Raw genomic sequence first — 19,157 nt, 5'->3', positions numbered from 1 at the left:
TAATTAACTTTACAACTGCAAAATTACAATACCAGATTTATCAGTACATTAGTTGTTATACACGGGCTGCAAGCAACAGATAGTACTAAACAATGACTTTTCTCTACCTAAAAAACGTTAATTTCATTAGAAAAAATACATTGATTATTTTATTCACAGACAGACTTAACCCTATCCATAGCATTTAAAAAATATTATTTGGAGAGCTAAACTTTCTTCCCCTTGTGCATACTTCTCCCCCTTGTTTAGTTTTGTATCTTCTCCTTCACTCATTTTTCCCATCCTATAAGCTCCCATTTCAGGTTACCTTATGATGGATCATTCCAAATGTCCATCCTATCACCTTCCTCTGGGGTTCCTACCTGTGTAATCCCAGACAACTTATAGCACTTATTTCATCATACACAGTTTTACCTGTTTGAACAACCTATACCACAAGTGCTGTAACAATAAATAGCAAGTAAAAACACTAAGAAAGGTCAAGAGAGAGATTTCAGAAGACAGAAAAAGTGTTTTACATTTTAGTATCTTTCATGGTACCCATTTCCTGCTTTTCAAACAAGAAGCTCTGCGTTTTATTTGGCACTGAGATCCACAAATTTTGCGCCTGCACTGCCAACCCTTAATCATATGTTTTAATCTATGTCTTGGGCACACCATATCCTTGCCTGAGATATTCCACTCCTCCACTCCTCATTTTCCTCATTGAAAATTCCTACTGACCCCAACTCAGTGTCATCTCTGTTTTTCTATCCCACTGACTAATTCCCACTGTGTCCTTGATCTTTGCCTATTCACTTGGTATTTTATGGTCCTCTCTCCAGATAAATACTAATTTGAAAAGACATATGCATCTCTATGTTCACTGCCGCATTATTTACAATAGCCTAGATATGGAAGCAACCTAAGTGTCCATCAATAGACAATTGGACAAAGAAGAGCTAGTACATATATATGAAGTTGGACAGTTAAGTTCATGATCTTTCCACTGTGTAGGCCCAGTAGAAATTTTGTAAACCTAATTGTCCAACCTCGTATAATGGAATATTACTCTGCCATAAAAAAGAATGAATCTTACTATTTGTAACAACATGGATGGACCTAGAAGGTATTGTACTGAGTGAAATAAGTCAGACAGAGAAATATAAATATCATATGATTTCACTTATATGTGGAACCTAAAGAACAAATTAAATGAACAAACAAAATAGAAACATATTCATAGATACAGAGAACAAACTGATAGTTGCCAAAGAGTGTTGTAATGGTTATATGTAATGCCAGGTGGGTATTAGACTAATTGGGAGAATCACTTCATAAACTATATAAATGTCTAACGACTATGCTGTACACCTGAAGCTAATACAATATTGAATGTCAACTCTAGTTGAAAAATAAAAATTTAAAAATAATAACCTTAAACATTAGGTCTTAAAACTCTTCACCTGGGTGTTGCAAATAGAAAAGTAAAGTATGTATGAAAATACTTAAACAAGTAGAAATCTACTAATTTTAAAACCTTTAAATAATTGTAGAATACCACCCCTCCAAAAAAAATAGTTCTCTCTCCTGCTTCCTTTGTACTGCGTTTAGCTCTCTAGATAGTTTCATCACACTATATACTCACAGAATATGTATCTCCTCTTTCTCATTAACTGTAAATATACTGAAGTCAAGTCAAACTCCAGTTCCACTTTTTCTCTATTAAGTAGTTATTCAATGATGTCTAATAAATTAATATGCAATTAGAACAAATTAGAGGCAGCACAATGTATGGCTTTTCAGGCAGGAAAAACAATGTAGACATGTGGCATGTAAATCTGCCCCCTACGAGTGTGGCCTAAGGCTGAGGCCAGTGGCCCATGCTAATGTTTGTGTCAAAACAGAACTTCTAAAGTCTCTATAATTTGCCAAGCTTTCAAGGATATCAAGGATGAAAGAAACCATCCTTATGATTAAAGTCAAAAATCATTTATTAAACACCCGCTGTGTGCCACTCTTCACAGTACTTAGTGCACAGTTTCCTGTGCAGCAGGGTTTCTCCACCGTGGCCTGACCCTACTGAAATGTGGGACCTGTTAACTCTTGGTAGTGGTGGCAGTCTTGCGCATCGTGAGATGACTGGCAGCATTGCTCACGTCTACTGACTAGAAGCCGGTAGAACATTCACCCAAGTTGTGATAATCAAAATGTCTCCAGATATTACCAACTATCTTCTGGAGGACAAAATTGTCCCCATTTGAGAATTACCGTGGAGGGCTACTATTCTGTTTTGATGACAGTATTTTTCCCCACCTCAGGTAGAAACACTCGAGCCCACTGTCTCAGGAGGAGGATGAAAGCAGAGTAAAAAATTAGAAATACTGTAATTCAGGGTCTCAGCTCCCGCTCCCCACACAAGAACGCAGGATATGGTGAGGCCAAAAAGGAACAACAACGGAGCCACAGACAGGGGGTTCATACCACTATATTCTCGATGGTGACTGGCCGAGACACAAAAGCAAACATCCACCAGTACTCCAACGAGGGGTCTTCCTGCACTCCAGTCTCTCTGGTGGCTGGGCACGACACAGGAAGTAGAATTCACATGATCCACAATCCATAATCAGCCTGTTAACCGCATTTGCTAGCAGGAATCCACCATCCGCTTCTCTGCCAACCAACCAAGCCCCTAGCTCAGCCACGGCAGTTATATTAGTGGCTAATGGCTAACCAATAACAGCTGATGGCCACCCAACCACAGCAGATGGCCATCTGATCATAGCTGATGGCCATGTGATCATAGCTGATGGCCATCTATTATCCGAGCCAGCACCTTTCCAAGTGAGGCCAAGAGCCTGGAAACTGCTCTCCGGGACTCTCTCCCCGTGTTCCACCCCTCCAGGGTGGAAATAAATAAATCACAAAAAAGCAAAGGGTCTCACCTCACAATTGACGTGGGAAGCTTCTTCTGCGAGGGGCCCTATGTGAGGAACCTGGATGTGGATGCGATATCCTGGGCACAGCCAGGCTTTCTGGGAACAGCCAGGTTTCCTGGGCATAGCCATGTTTTCTAAGCACTGCCAGGATTTCTCAGGGTACCGCAGTCTTTCTGGGCACAGCCAGGGTATCTCAGGGTACCATGCTGGAACAATAGTGGCTCACAGCCAAGGCGCTTACATATTCTCGACAGCAGCCAGTAGAGACACAGGAAGTAAACATCTGCCTGCACCCAAACAAGGGGTCTTCCTGTACCACAGTCTCGCTGGTGGTCAGGCGAGACATAGGAAGCAAACATCTGTCAGTTCTACTACATGGTGGTATGTTCCCAAGTAAACAATCAAGAGGTCCATCAAATCAGGGATGGAAGGCAATTCCCCACAGTCCACAGTCATTTGCCAGGGCTGTGTGTTGGCCTCACAATGTGTACCTCTCTGCAGGGTGAGGGCTCCTAGTCCTCCCTAACCTGGGGTTGATGGATGACCTTCAGCTCACCTGCATCCTCCACCAAGGACTCAGCAAGGTTTCTTCCTGGGACTACAAGTCCTGCATCTGAGCTGGCTCAGCAAGCGCCTCCTGGCCGACACAGCTGCAACGACCTTCCCCTTCTCTGGCCTATGGCGGATGGAGAACCATCCACATCTTTCCACCCCTCTACAGGGTCCAATTCCTGAGAACAGTGGCCACCAGGCACCACACACTGTGTGGGGGCCACCTGTCTTCCTGCTCAGAGTCAGATATCATTTCTACCTTGCTGGAATCCTGCTCGCCACGCCAGGTGTCCGAGTGGTTGGTGGCCCCAGTGTAAGATGACCACAACTCCAGGAGCCCACGGCAGCAGCAGACCACCAAAAGGCAGGCGACACCTGCTATGGCCAATAGGGCGGTGTGCCATCCAGAGGCTCAGAGGGCCACCAATTCACAGAGGGGTCACGTCTCTCCCAGGCAGACCGCGCGCCTCCTGCTCCTGCGCCACTCCTCATGGGCCTCCCAAGACTGAGTGCTCATATGCACAAACTGCTCCATCACTTTTCGAAGATTTTGGCCTGCACCATACCTTGCTTGCTGCGCCATATGTCATTCAGGGACCCTGGTTCCACGCCCCATACAAGAACACAGGATATGGTGAGGCTAAAAAGGAACAACAATGGAGCCATGGATAGGGGGTTCATACCACTATATTCTCAATGGCAGCTGGTCGAGACACAAAAGCAAACATCGGCCAGCATCCCAATGAGGGGTCTTCCTATACCCCAGTCTCAATGGAGGCTGGGCGAGACATAGAAAGTAGGATCAACATGATTCACAATCCATAATCAGCTTGCTATCCACACTTGCTAGCAGCAATCTGCAGTCCGCTTCTCTGCCAACCAACCCCCTAGCATAGCCACGGCAATTATATTAGTGGTTAATGGCTAACCGGTAACAGCTGATGGCCATCCAGCCACAGCGGATGGCCATCTGATCATAGCTGATGGCCATCTACTACCCAAGCCAGCACCTTTCCATGTGAGGTCGAGAGCCTAGAAACTGCTCTCTGGGACTCTTTCCCCACCAATACTTCCTAGTTTTCCTGGCTTCTGTTTCCAAAAGCTTAAGTCCCGGAATGGAGAAAAACGAAATACTGTTAGGGGGGACATTCACCGGCCAAAAGCAAGAAAGAGAGAATCTAGGGACCTTGTTATAAGGTATTAGGCAGAAACATGAAGGAGGAAGATTAGCCTGTCATGAAACAGAGATTTCTGTGGGCTGGTGAGATGAGAGAGGTGGAGGTCAGAAGCAGAGCAGCTTCTAGATATAGAACAGGGGGAATTCTGTGTCCTGGCAGTGCCGTGGCCTGCAGGCGACACTTCATAACAGAATGGGTACAATGGCGCATAAGCAGAGAAGATTATACAACGTGTACAGATAGATGTTTAGGAAACAAATAAATCACAAAAAAGCAAAGAACCAGGTTTTGATGGGCTATAATGCGGATTGAGAAGAGGAGCATTTCAGCAGGTCCCTCTGTGTACTAAAATTGGAAGATTAGATATCACCCTACAACCACTGTGGCACTGCATACAATGACAGAATGGTGACTCACCCCACTGTTGGGAAGAAAACACAAGATTAGACCAAATAAAATTCTGGGTAATTTTATTACCCAGAAGTAATAAAATTAAAGACACTGGGTTTGTTGAGTGAGACTTAGATTTATAATCTCTTAATTAACATATGCTCCAAATTCCAAGCTAAATTTCATTGTGCCCATTTCAAAGACAGACAGATTGAATCTCTTCCCTATCATCTAAATGAGAGATGGTTATTGTGTGCCTACAATGTGGCAGGTGCTGTGCTGGATGCAAGTACAATGATGAACCAACATAAACACAGCCCTAGCCGGTGGAGCAATTAAACACCCCCACCATGAACTGCCAGTGGCGTCTGACATGTGATGGGGAAATTTGATCTAGTGGGAGAAGGCAGCAAAGGTTTTCCCTAAGAAAGGATAAATTGGAGTTATCAGGGCAGTGGTTCTCAAATATTGTATGGATCAGGGTCACCTGAGGTATGGCTCACACCTTCCCGTATGATTAAGTGTTGCTTCTCCTGCTGGTCTGGGAAAGACACTTTGGGAACCACTGAACATACTACTCAAAGCAAAACTTGTAGGAAAAGGACTTATGCAAGAGGAATGAAGGCTGTTCTGTGCTCGTTCCACACCATACTAGAAAGCCCTGCCTTTTTACACGTGAAAAACCTACAAACGAAATTTCAGTGACTCACCTTAATCACTCCTAGTAAATGTCAGGCTGGGGATCAACACCCAGGTTTTGTAACATCCAGCCAGGCAATCTCTTTCCTCCCAGTGGGTCAGGTCACTCTGCTGTCTCCCAATCTGGGACTTGCGGACTTCTTCCACGGTTGCAATCCAGAGAAAGGCAAACAGAGCCTGTCACACAGGGTCTCAGCTCCCACTCCCCACACAAGAATGTAGGATATGGTGAGGCCAAAAAGGAACACCAACGGAGCCATGGATGGGGGATCATACCACTATACTCTAGCTGGCGGCTGGGTTGGAGACACAGGAAGCAGGAGCCACACGATCTGCCATCCGCCATCCTTTTCTCTGCCAACCAACCCACCAACTAACCCCCTAGCATAGCCGTGGCAGTTGTATTAGTGGCTAATGGCTAACCAAGAACAGCTGATGGCCACCCAGCCACAATGGATGGCCATCTGATTACAGCTGATGGCCATCTAAAGCCAGTACCTTTTCACGTGAGGCCAAGAGCCTGAAAACTGCTCTCTGGGACTCTGTCCTCACAGAGCCATGTTACCTAAAAAAGCAAGACAGCCCTACCTGGAATATCTTGTCTTTGGTTGAGGGAATGCTAACTAACTACTTTAAGCAATGCTTCAGGATATTCTTCTTCTTCTTTGAGATGAAGGGCTTAATCTTACTGAAAACACATTCTTTCTCTCAGGAGTGCCCTTGAAGTAATACAGCAGAAACTCTGACTCCAGTGGGGCTTTCTGATATGCCTTTGAAGAGGGTAAGTTTACTAATCAATACAAATTACAATTTTTCAACTGGCAACTCTGCAAACCAGGCGCAGCCTTTGCTGTTTTATTATTCACAGCCTGAACTTTTAGGATTGGAGCAGAGAGAAACCAAAGATAGAGACACTATGCAAATCTGTCAAACAAGGGAAGAGACTGTTGAGGGACTCAACATGGGAGTAAGTACATGACCGGGAATAAAATGTACGTCTTCAAAGTTATCTTGGCTTAAACAGTTTTAGAGAGAGCTATCAAACATCATGCTTTAGGGTACAGACTAATAACATCTCAGAGATAGAAAATTCATTTCTTTTTTTTTCCCCTCTCTCTCTGTACCCTACACACTCTCGCGTGCACATACACACAATTTGTACAATAGGATACAGAATTATGAATTATAGGTACATAAGTATCTACATACACATATATGTATCTATGTGTATATACATATAAATATACATTTATATACGTAAAATGAACATGAAAGAAATAGAGAGAAAAGAGAGATAGATGTGTTATGACATGAAACTTCTGCTACACTGACAGTTTAGTTTTTAGCTCTTGCATTCAGTTACGGTCTCTCTCCGGATGAAACAATTACCTGTGTCATGCCTCAGTTTCCCTATCTGCAAAATGAGATTTGATCTGATCTTTATGGATATGATATGCAAAGAGTTTTCTGGACCGATATTTCCTCTATATAGGGGATGGAAAAACTGCTTAGGGATATATTTTGTCTTTCAAAATTTCTTCCCCTTGCAGATGAAGATTGAAAACTCTCCCTTTTCATATTTTTTGAAGCCCATGCCTCCTTTTAATTAAAATGCAAGTCTCACAATATCCTTTAGAGTCATTTAACACTGAAACATAATTTAAATGTGACTAAAATAAATCAAAGAAAAGATAATTTTAGAAGAAAAAATCTATTTTGAAATAGGTAGATCATATTCTTTGCAATTACATAAAATCAGTAGTGATGTAGCTGAAGCTCTGGAAGCTCCAAGACTATCTAGGTCACTTTCAACGTCATAACTCTTGGCCTGACCTGTTTTCCAACAAAGCCTGTCTAATTCTCCTCGACCCTCCCTCAGCCCAGGAGTCCCTTTATCCCCGCAATTTCTGTAGTAGACGATACCATTTTTTCATTTGAATGTTGGCTCTTCACATGGCTGCGAAAGATAGAAGGAGCTAATATTTACCAATTCCTTGCTATGTGCTCAGTGCCATATGCTGGGTTCTTGCTGTACATCATTTTATATAACCCTCAGGACTTCCTTATGAGGGAGGTAGAACAATTACTCTCATTTTATGGATGAGGAAACAAGAGCTCAGAGATACCAGAGACCCTGCCCTAGGGCACACCAAACATTTGCAAATCTTTAATTTGATTCCTGGTTTCTCTGATTGGGGACCTCGTGCTATTTCTAGGGCTCCACACAGCCTTCCCAATTAACAGTCAAAAGGAAGAGCAGGAAAAAAAAATGTTTATTGCTGACCTATTAGGTGGTGGATTAAATACACGCATTCCATGTGCTTTGTCATACTTAATTCTCAAAATGCAAGGTGGAAAGTAATATCCACGATTTTTTGTTTTTGTTTTTGTTTTCTCAGATAAAAAAAGGTTAAGTGCCTTCGCTGAAATCACTCCCTGTTTACCAAAACTGTGCTATAAACTCAGGTTTTTCAAACTGACTGACATCTCTAATCCCGGTCAGCTTTTGGTAGCTCTAGTCATCTCGATAGGCATTGGGCAATTATCACAAAAAGCAATGTTTTTCTCCCTTTCTAACATTAGTTCATATTTTTATAAGCACATTAGGAGATGAAAAATAAGCACAAAGAAAGAAAATCCTATAATACTGAACTGCCCAGAAAATATTTAGTTTTAATACACACATATATATAATACATACGTACGTGTATAACAAAAAAAAAAGATTATAATAGATTTAACTTTATTTTAACTATTCATTTATGTAGTAAATTTTTAATGGTTGCAGAGTTTTCTATCATACGGATTTATCAGAACATACTCATTCCTCTTTAATTAGCCATGCATAATTTATTTCTAATTTTCCTCGATGATAACAGTGATGAATTGAACTCTAGGCTACATAGGCCTTTATTTACAGTGTTTCGGGAGGAGAGAGATGTGTCTATTAAGCTAAATTGAAAAAAAAAATGTTGCCATTCAAAAACATTAGGTATTATTTTAGAAATCCATCAACAAATGGTGATAACATTCAAATAAGATGGTCTTCCCCAGATAGTGGAGAGACTGGCTTAATATACTATGAAAATAGAGATTGCCTAAGACTTACACCATTGCTTGGAATTGAAAGCCCAGTGGCCGGTCCAGTCATGTCAGTGTATCTTATCTGAACCAGCATCTTTGGGCCCCAACATGCTTGCATCTCCTCCCCTTCCTCCTTCCTTCTCATTCCCATCCTTACGTCCTCCTCCTCTTTCCTCTCCTTCTTTTCTTCCTCCAATCCTTCTCTAACCACAGACACATTCTTTGGTGCTTGATCTATGTGACACTTTCATAATAAAGCAGGCCAACGTGTTTTAAAATATTAAGATATCAGGGCTTTTTCTCTCTCTGATTTTCCCCTTTCTTTCCCTGCATTCAGATAGCTACCTCTGTATTTCATTGTCTTCTTGGAGGTTCACAGAGACAGAAGGCAGAAATATCTTAAGTGTCTTTCTGTCTTTTCTTTCTCTAAAGTCCAAGGTCTTAGAGGGATATTGAGGGCTTTCGGAAGAGGTAGAAAGGAAGGAAAAGGTGCTTCTTCATAGGAGCAGAGAAGCTTGGCAGAAGCTGAGGGAAGAGTGTAGTTACGGGGTCGTGCCTGAACAAGTCAGATTCTTTACAGAAACACAGAGGGGCTAGTGAGATGACCGCACAGTTTGTACAACCCTGGGCATGAGATATCCATCATCACTAAAGAGTCCTGTGTTCCCAGTGATACACAGAAACTTCACAGAGCTACCAAACCTGAAATAGCATGGATAAGGGGCAAAAAAAAAAAAGTCAAGTCTCAGCAAGATGCATAGACACACTATGACAGCCCAGGGGAGGAGGCCGGTACCTTGGCATGATGTAAAGCCCCAGCACCCAGGGCAAACGCCTAGGGTATGGCTCCTAAGAAACTGTGAGTTCAGCATCCCTACCATTCCTGCAAGAACGGGATTCAAAATTAGGTTATATATTTAAAAGTCTAGAAATCTGATAGTTCTCATTTTTAACAAATAGAGATGTGATGCAAAAACTAGAAATGAGATACTGCTTACTGAATTTGTAGACTAAGGCTCGTACAGCTACATGTAAGCACAGGAAAACAGCCAGATGGGGAATCACGTTCACCTCTCTGCTGCTTACATTTAGACAAGTTCTACGACTGGACCTAGGGTATTAGCAGAATAATGACCAGTTGGTGATAATAAGTCTTTCTTCTTCTTGGCGCTTTATGTACTTGACTTCATTAAAATCTTTAGTTATCTGCACTGGATCACTTAGGAAACTGAGCTTCAGGCATGTAAATTGACTTGTCCAACATCACACAGTGCAGCAGCCCTGCCTGGATTCACACCCAGATCTAAGTGAGCTCTAAATCCCTTGTGTGAGCTTTCCACTCCAACTCCAAAGTACTTAAGACCTATATCCTGTGAGTTTTATCTGTTACTTCATAGCTCCATAATCTCTATTGTCCTGCCATCAATCCACCATGAGTATTTTACCACCCAGCATTTTTTTTTCAAGTCACAGTTATTAAATCTGCAAAAATTATAGTCACACATGTAGCAGAAGTGATTTGAGGAACATCCAACAGGAAGGAAGAAATCCGTTGACGCAGGTTCAAGCATTCAAGTCGTATTCACCAAAAGAATATGGAGGAACAACGGCTACTTTGGGGGGCAGGAAGGTAAGTTAGTAATTAGTGCTTCAGGAAAGTTGGATTGGGCAAATTCATTCCCTCTGCCTCATCCCCTGGTGGACTGCCCTTGTACACATTGACTTAGCAGTCAGCCCCATGATGGTACAGTAATGAAAAGGGATTGTAGTCAATGGGGGCCCAATGACATGAACAAAATTTGCTAACTGTTTGCATAAGATTTTTGTCCTTGAGAAGGTTTTATTACCTTCAGGCCTATAAGCAAACGTGAAGTCCAGATGACTGCAGTGAGGTTTGATCAATTAAAGTTTGAAAGCCTTTATTTTATTTGCTTGGATGCATGGTTCAGACTGTAATGCATTATCATTTGTCACTCATAGGTGCTTTTTCAAAATTTCCCTCTGAGGTAGCAGAGAAACTATTCCTCAGAGAAAACAGGACACACAAGACATTTGAAGTCTAGTTATTTTTAGTGACGTTGAGTGGATATCTATTGCTGAAACTAAGAAAAGCATTGCTTTTACTCTCTACTCATGAGCCAGAAAAGAATTAAAATTTCTGAAGCACTTTGGTTTATCCAACTTTCTTTTGCTCAATCATATTGGGGTTTAAACTAAACAAGAAAAAAACTTAAAGATGATTTTGTTCCCAGAAAAAGAAAAGGCTACATTTTAAATATATATATAAATATAAAAATAAATATAATATGTACATACATAACATATAATATATACATATATGTATATATACACATTATATATACATATATTATATACTATACATATTATATGTGCATATAATATGTATACACATTTTATATACATATAATATGTATATACATTTTATATACATATATGTATATACATTTTATATGCATATAAGTATATACATTTTTATATACATATATGTATATACATTTTATATACATATTATATGTATATGTATATAAATGTTATCAACCATTGCCTTGAAAAAAATGTATCATCCCACTTTGGGTGGATGTGTCACAAACCAGCCTGTTACCCAGACACTGTCAAATCACTTAGCATGCACTCAAAACATGTTGGCTGTTAAATGGTAGGTGAGAAAAGAAAGGTCAAAACAAGCTGTGTAATTGCTATAAAGGCTAATCCGGAATACTGTTTTATCTTCACAGTGAGTCCAAATTCTTCCTCTCTTTCAAAACATATCTTAGGAAGCTTATCCTGATTAATCCCATATTCTAAGATCCGTGTTTTATTTTAGGGACTTTATGATATATTGATATACCTTTGATTATACACTAGGTTCTTTAATGTTTTAATTATATGTAAGTCTTATCTCTTACACATCTTCTCTTGTAACTCTATTTTCACTTTGCCCAGAGAAAGTGACAAGGTCCCAGTTGTGGTACGAAGGAAAGATGTGTACAATGAAATTTCTCTATAATCCACTTTGTTCCAGACTTGTGGGTTTGGGACGCTGGGGAGGGATGGATTCTGAAATGAAAACATGGAAAGTTTGCTCACTCTCGGAAAGCCAAGCAGGGCCATGATGAGAGGAAGCTCAATGTTGATGGCCAAACTTGCTGTAGCATTGGCTCTGCTCCAGCTTTAGAATGGGTGGCCGCCTCCAGGTCTGCCCTTGCCTATTTCTGTCTTTGCTCCCTTAGTATCGTTTAATGGCAGTACTGGCTTTTTTTTCTTTTCTTTTTTTTTCCAGTTTCTTAAAACTTCACTACTTAGGACCTTTGCCTGAAACACTCCCCGACACCCACATCTTCACTTAGATGACTGTTCAAGTTTTGGGTCAAATGTTTTCTCAGGGAGGACTTCCTCGGTACCTTATTTCCCTACTTCTATCTCGTTACTCTATCACAGTACCCTGTCTCTTTTTTTTTTTTTTTTTCCACGTTTTTGCCTCTCTATAATTACCCTACACTATGTATTTACTTGGCATCACATTTATTGTCTTTCCTCCACTACCATGAATGCTGAAAGAGGACAGACACTGGTGTGTCTTTTACAAAGCTGTATGCTTAGCATCTGGGATGGCATCTGGCATAGAGTCATTATCCAATAAATAGTTGTTGAGAGAACAAATAAATAAATGGAGGGATATGGATATAAAAGTTACTTTAGACCAAAAATCCCCCTCAATAGATGATTGGAAAAAATAAGTATGTTGTACAAACATACAATGGAGTATTACTCTGCCAGAAAACAGAATGAAATCTTGCCATTTGTGACAACATGGATGGACATAGAGGGTATTATGCTAAGTGAAATGAGTCAGACTGCAAAAGACAAATACCGTATGATCTCACTTATATGTGGAATCTAAAAAAACAGAATAAATGAACAAACAAACAAAAATGGACTCAACTCAGAACAAACTGATGGTTACCAGATGGAAGGGGGTTTAGGTGCCTGGGTCATAAAGGTAGAGGGATTAAGAAGTACAATTTGGTAGTTACAAAATTGGCATGGGGATATAAAGTACAGTATGGGGTATATAATAATATTGTAAAAACAATGTATAGTGTTAGGTGAGTACTAGACTTATCGTGGGGATAGCTTCATAAATTATATAAATGTTTAACCACTACACTGTACACCTGAAATTAATATAATATTGAATGTCAACTATAATTGAAAAAAATAGTCATGGGCATGTAAAGTACAGCATAGGGAGTAGAGTCATAATACGGTAATAACTCTGCACAGTGTCAGATGGGTAATAGATTTATGGAGGTTATCACTTTGTGAGGTATATAAATGTCTAATAATTATGTTATTTTGTATACCTGAAACTAATATAATATTGTGTGTCAACAGTCATTGAAAAATAGATTTTTAAAAATAAAAAAAAAGGTACTTTAGATTTACACAAGAACAGAGTTTATCGGGATAGAAGAACACATGGGGATTCAGGGCAGAAACTCAAATAAGAGGAGAGCTCTTGCCTAGTGTGGCCTATGTCAAATATTCTTTGGGCACAAAGGGAACAACGTTAGTGATTAAAGTACAGATCCAACAGAGAAGAAGCAGGGGGAAGTTCACTTCTTAGGATTTCCGAATCATAGCTTTTGTAACAAGTGAAACATGGTGGGACCAGTGTGTTCTCACCAAATACAGGAATAAATATTGATACTCAATAATTGATCTCGTAAGCTCTATCTCTGCATCTCGTTTGGTGTTTAGAATGGAATCAGCCTGGAAGAAATCGGAAGGTTTAGGATTACCAAAAGAGGTGAGCTCAATTTAGAGACTTCACAGACACGCAATGGCCATGAACAATGATATTTTTTTCTCTGTTACTTACAATGTATGTCCCAGGCACTATGCCAAATCCCTTATGACCATTATCTTGTTGGATCCTCATAAGACCTCTGTGTATAGGTTTTATTTTTGCTTCCTTTAACAAAACAGTTTGCTGAAGCTTAGAGAGATTAGATCAGTTGCTTAAGGTTACTGTAGGAAATTAGAGTATCCCTTAAACTCAATGCCAGATTGGCTTGACTCCAAACCCAAACTCAAAACCACTTCATTACCAAGTGTTTCTCAGTACGACACTGACATTTTGGCAAGCAATTATTTGTTTAGCAGGACTCTCCCTCACATAGCCTCTCTGGGTCTCTGCACTAAATGCTTGTGACATCTCCAGAACTGTTGCCCACCCCCTCTTCTGCATTATTAGTAAACCTAAGAGAACTTATGGAGAGATGTCTCCACTATCAATCTTCCTGATAGTTCAAGCTTTCCAAAGCAGAGATTACCTATCTCTTTGTATTCCTCAGGGTCACAGTGAACCAAAGAGACTTTATTAGAATTTTGGTAATCTAGATATTTCACACATGGATACATTTGGAGAGTGTAAATGAAACACCTTCAATTGGTACATTCAATGCATGGCCCTTTCATGTTTGATTTGATTATATTCTCAGGAACAAATCATAAAAATGTATATGTATCACCGTAAAGTAGAGTATTGTATGCAAAGGTCACATTAAAGTGTCAAGATTAAAATTACATAGTTACTGGCTCATATAGAAATGCAACTTAGATTTTTACTACTATGACCTAAGACTTTTACTACTATTAATTGGACTCTGATTCCAGAATCAGTGTCTCTTCAACCCAGTCTCTGCCCTCTTATAGGTGAACCTTTATAAAATGCTTTCATGGTGGTACACCCTACTCTAAAACATGTAGTGGTGTGCCCTAATTAAACACTTTATGCTTCCTTTTCCTAGCTTCAAAGTCCTCCACAATCCCACAATCGAGATTTTTTCTGATGCTCTAGCTTTATCTTGTGCTTTTCACCAAGTGTCATTAATTCTTGTCAATCTAGTCCCTTTACTACTCCCAACGCCTTTAACTTTTCACCTTCAGATATTTACTCTTTTCATTTCTCTTACAGAGAATTCCCTTCTTAATACTCCCTGCTGATCCAAGTGCTATCAATCCTTCACTGGCCAAATATTTCCTCCTTTGTGGCCATGTGAACCTAAAGCTATTTTTCCTTCTTCTAAAGGCTCAGAATTTCTTTCCCCACCTGTCAGTAATTCAACCACCTAGTTGGTCATCAGAATTAGTGTAGATATTTTTGAAAGTACAATTCCTATGTTTGTAAATCTAGAAGTTGCAAGTCAATATGTCTAGAGTATGAATCTTTATTGAAATAAAAAAAAATACATATGTCTAGGTGATTTATAATGATTAAGCAGGTTCAGAGATCACTCAACTGGCACATCTAATGTTTTGCTTCAATGGCTTTACTTTCATTTCATCATCATTTTGTCATTTGATATATCACTGAAATTTCCTTGATAGATGGATCTGTACCTAATCTATCAAGGTCCTAACTAACAGAGGGTAATTAAATATTTTCTGATGAATGTGTTGTAAATCATTTAACAACATTCTATGTCATAACTATGTTGACATTTTTTTCTTATGGTCAAAAATACAGATATTAGAATATATATTTTCCTAATAATAAAAAAAATTCATTTTATTGTACTGAGGCCATTTCTAGATTGGAATTTAAAACTGTACAGCTAACTTACCTCTCTCTTTCCTCAAGAAAGGTAAGGATGTTTACTAAATGAAATAACTTTCAGGAACTTTTAACAGGGCTTTATTCTTGTATCCTGTTGATCTCACAAAATATTTTAACAGGTAGAAATATTGTGGGCTCTTTCCTGGTAAACTCACTTAAAATCCCAGTTGGAGATGTATATTCTGTATAGCTTTCATACAGATAAAAATCCACGTGTGCAAGTTGGGTTCGTAAGAAAAGAATAAAAGTGAAAATAAGAGCTAGTATCCCTTGGATATTTTTAGTCAAATGATACATGCACTGATGGAAACCACTGGAAACAAAGGAGGAGGAAGCGGAGGAGGAGGAGGTGGAGGAGGAAGAGGTGGAGGAGGAGGAGGAGGAGAAGAAGAAGAGGAAGAAGAAGAAGAAGGAGAAGAAGGAGAAGAAGGAGAAGAAGGAGAAGAAGGAGAAGAAGGAGAAGAAGGAGAAGAAGGAGAAGAAGAAGAAGAAGAAGAAGAAAAGTAAGTTCTAAATTATCATAAGATAGAAAAAAGGTAAGAAAGAGATAAGAAAAAAGAAACAGAAAATCAGAAGAGATGGAAAAAGGAAAATAACAAAGGATTAAGGGAATGGTGAGTTGAAATAAAGGAGAAAAAGGAAAGAGAAACAGATTGTTATCAATAGTCTTCACTGGCAATGTCCATCCACGTGGTATGGACTGAATCTTATAATAATTATAGTTTATTCCAACTGAGGGGTCTTTAAGTAAAATAATGCAAAATAACAGATATAATATTGGGTCTGGGAAAGTACACTGCAGATGAGAAGTTTGAAGCTAAGTTTATTACCTTCACCATACATCTGCTTCTAATCATGATTCTTGACGTTATTTTGGTCATGTCTCCTAGAAATGCCTGAATCTGCCTTTGTTGAGCCATCCCCTATCAAATATGACCACCAAGGAAGAGAAATTCATACTGTGGATAAAGATAAAGGGAAATCTTAAAAGGACAAAGACAATCATAGCATCTCTGTATTATTGGGAAATCTTATACACGAGACACCAAAGTTACTGTGACTAAAGGAAATGGAACACAGGCACAAGGCAAGGAAATAGAAGGGAGAGGAAATGTGTCTATGGACAATTGTTAGCAACACAGATGCAATCAGTTGAACACCACATATGCTGTTATGGTAACAGCAAGCCATTGAGGCATAATTCTCCCTCCAAAAATTATACCGGCAATGACTTAGATAATTACCAAAGGAATTATCATTTTCAGATTGATGTCTGAGTTGAAGTGGGCTTGTGAGCACCTGCCAAAGCAGGCAAGAAAAGAACCACTTACTGCCAAGACTTGCTTCCTGCGCTTCAGTCACATCTTATGACTGTTTTGGCTCCTGTCCTAATATTCAAGTGAGTTTAATTCCCAGCAACACTACATATAAGGTGTGCAGACACAAACTTGGAATGCTAATATAGAAAATCCAATACAGATCTTAAGACAGTTTATGGAAAAAGCATGGCTCATATACAGAGCAGACGGTGGCTAAATGTCAGCACAGACTTGTGAGTGGATATGGATTGTGTACGGAGATTCAGGGCAACCACAATTCTCTAGAATATGGCAAAAAGTTAAAAAAGTAAAACAAAAAAAAAGCTTCTGTATAGCATAAAGGGCTTTTTCTGAGTTTGTTCACTTTATAACACAGAATAGGCTCTCAAACCCTCACTAAGAACCAATGTATTTGTAATTTAGACACACATTTCAGTCAAGTGGTGATCAGATTCCCAAGTGACAGCAGCTCAGAGCAAACAGGAGGTTGAAGTGGAGAAGAGCTGCTATAAGAACACATAAAAATTACAGAACATACTATAATCAGATAAATTCTCCGAAAGTCTGGCAGAATAATTCTAAATGTAAGAAGTCTCTGCTTATTCACTAAAAGTGTAAAAAGGTCTATATAATTCTTCACTGAAAGCTCCTCAAATCATTAGCTATGGACCTTGGGTCATTCACAAAGTACAATCTACCTATGCATATTTGCATATGTATATTATAGATACAAACGTGCATGAACAGAAAGTGAGAGAAAGAAACATTTTGCCAAGCACTAAGACTCAACCTGAAGTTTAAATGTAAATATTAAAGAAATCACTGAAATATTTAACAAAAATAATTCTTGAAAAGATAAATATTACCTAAAGCTTTAATGTAATATCTAAGGAAGTTTTCATTATGATAGATTCCCCAAAATGTAATAATTTTCTCTTGTGACCTCCTTTTGGGGATTGATAGATAGATACTCCCCTTTAAGCAAGGAAGCAAAAACACAAAAAATGTACACTGAAAAATACAAAACATTGGTGAAAGAAATTAAAGAAAACACAAATAAATAAAAAGACATCCCATGTTCATGGTTTGAAAACTCAATATTGTCAAAATGTCCATCATACCCAAAGCAATCTACAGAGTTAATACAATCCCTATCAAAATCTCAATGGCATTTTTTGTAGACTGAGACAAAACAACCCTAAAATTCACATGGAATGTAAGGACCCTGAACAGCCAAAACAAACTTGAGAAAGAAAACAAGGGTAGAGACCACACACTTCCTGACTTCAAAACATATTACAGTTACAGTAATCAAAACACTATGGTAATGGCATAAGACAGACATGGAACAATGGAATAGAACAGAAAGTCCAGAAAGAAACCTAAGCATACTCATGCACAATCAAATGATCATTTACGAAGATTCCAAGGCTACACAATGAGAGAAAGATAGTACCTTCCACAAATGATGTTGAGAAAACTGGATATCCACATGCAAAAGAATAAAAGTAGAACTTGTCTTGTACACAAAATCTTAATACACAAAAATCAAGTCAAAATGGATTCAAGACTTAAACATAAGACCAGAAACTCCTAGAAGAAAACATAGGAAGAAAGCTTCATGATGTTGATTTTGGCAATGATTTCTTGGATTTGACAACAAACACAAGGGCAACAAAAGCAAAACTGGGCAAGTGGGACTGAGAATAAAAAGCTTCTGCACAGTAAACAAGACAATCAACAAGGTGAAAAGGCAATCTAGGGAAGGGAGAACATATTTGAAAACTATACATCTGATAAAGGGTTAAAATTCACAATATATATGGGATTCCTACAAGTCAATAACAAATAAATAAATAAATAAATAATCAATCCAATTAATGAACAAAGGACTTGAATAGACATTTCCCTAAGGAAGACATAAATAGAAATCCCATTTTGGCTATTTATCCCAAAAAGGTATATGGAAAAATGCTGCTAGACATCACTCATTATTAGACAAACACAAATAAAAAACACAGTAAGATATAATCTCATAAATATTAGCATAGGTGTATATATATATATATATATATATATATATATATATATATATATAAATGAGAAATAGCAAGTGTGGGCAAAGATGTGGAAAAATTGGACTCTTGTGCATATTGAAGGGAATGTAAAATGGTGTAGCTGCTATAGAAAACATTAGAGGTTCCTCAAATTATTCAAACTAGAATTACTGCCATATAAGGAAGCAATCCCATTCTGGCTATTTATCCAAAAGAAATGAAATAAGGGTCTTGAAAAGATCATTGCACCCCCATGCTGATTGCACCATAATTCACAACAGCCAAAAGGTGGGAACAGCCTGAATGTCTATTAGCAG

The 19,157-nt window shown here is 38.9% G+C and overlaps 1 protein-coding gene across 3 annotated transcripts in view; it reads right to left on the bottom strand.

The window, feature by feature from the left end:
• The window catches only part of LRRC4C (leucine rich repeat containing 4C), a 464,114-nt gene that overhangs the window by 412,208 nt on the left and 32,749 nt on the right, over positions 1-19,157 (bottom strand). The window lies entirely within an intron of this gene.

The sequence above is a fragment of the Rhinolophus ferrumequinum genome, chromosome 11, assembly GCF_004115265.2.
Source record: "Rhinolophus ferrumequinum isolate MPI-CBG mRhiFer1 chromosome 11, mRhiFer1_v1.p, whole genome shotgun sequence".
NCBI classification, from domain to species: Eukaryota; Metazoa; Chordata; class Mammalia; order Chiroptera; family Rhinolophidae; genus Rhinolophus; species Rhinolophus ferrumequinum.
The sequence above is the reverse complement of the archived record's forward strand: the minus strand, read 5'-3'. Positions and strand labels throughout refer to the sequence as shown.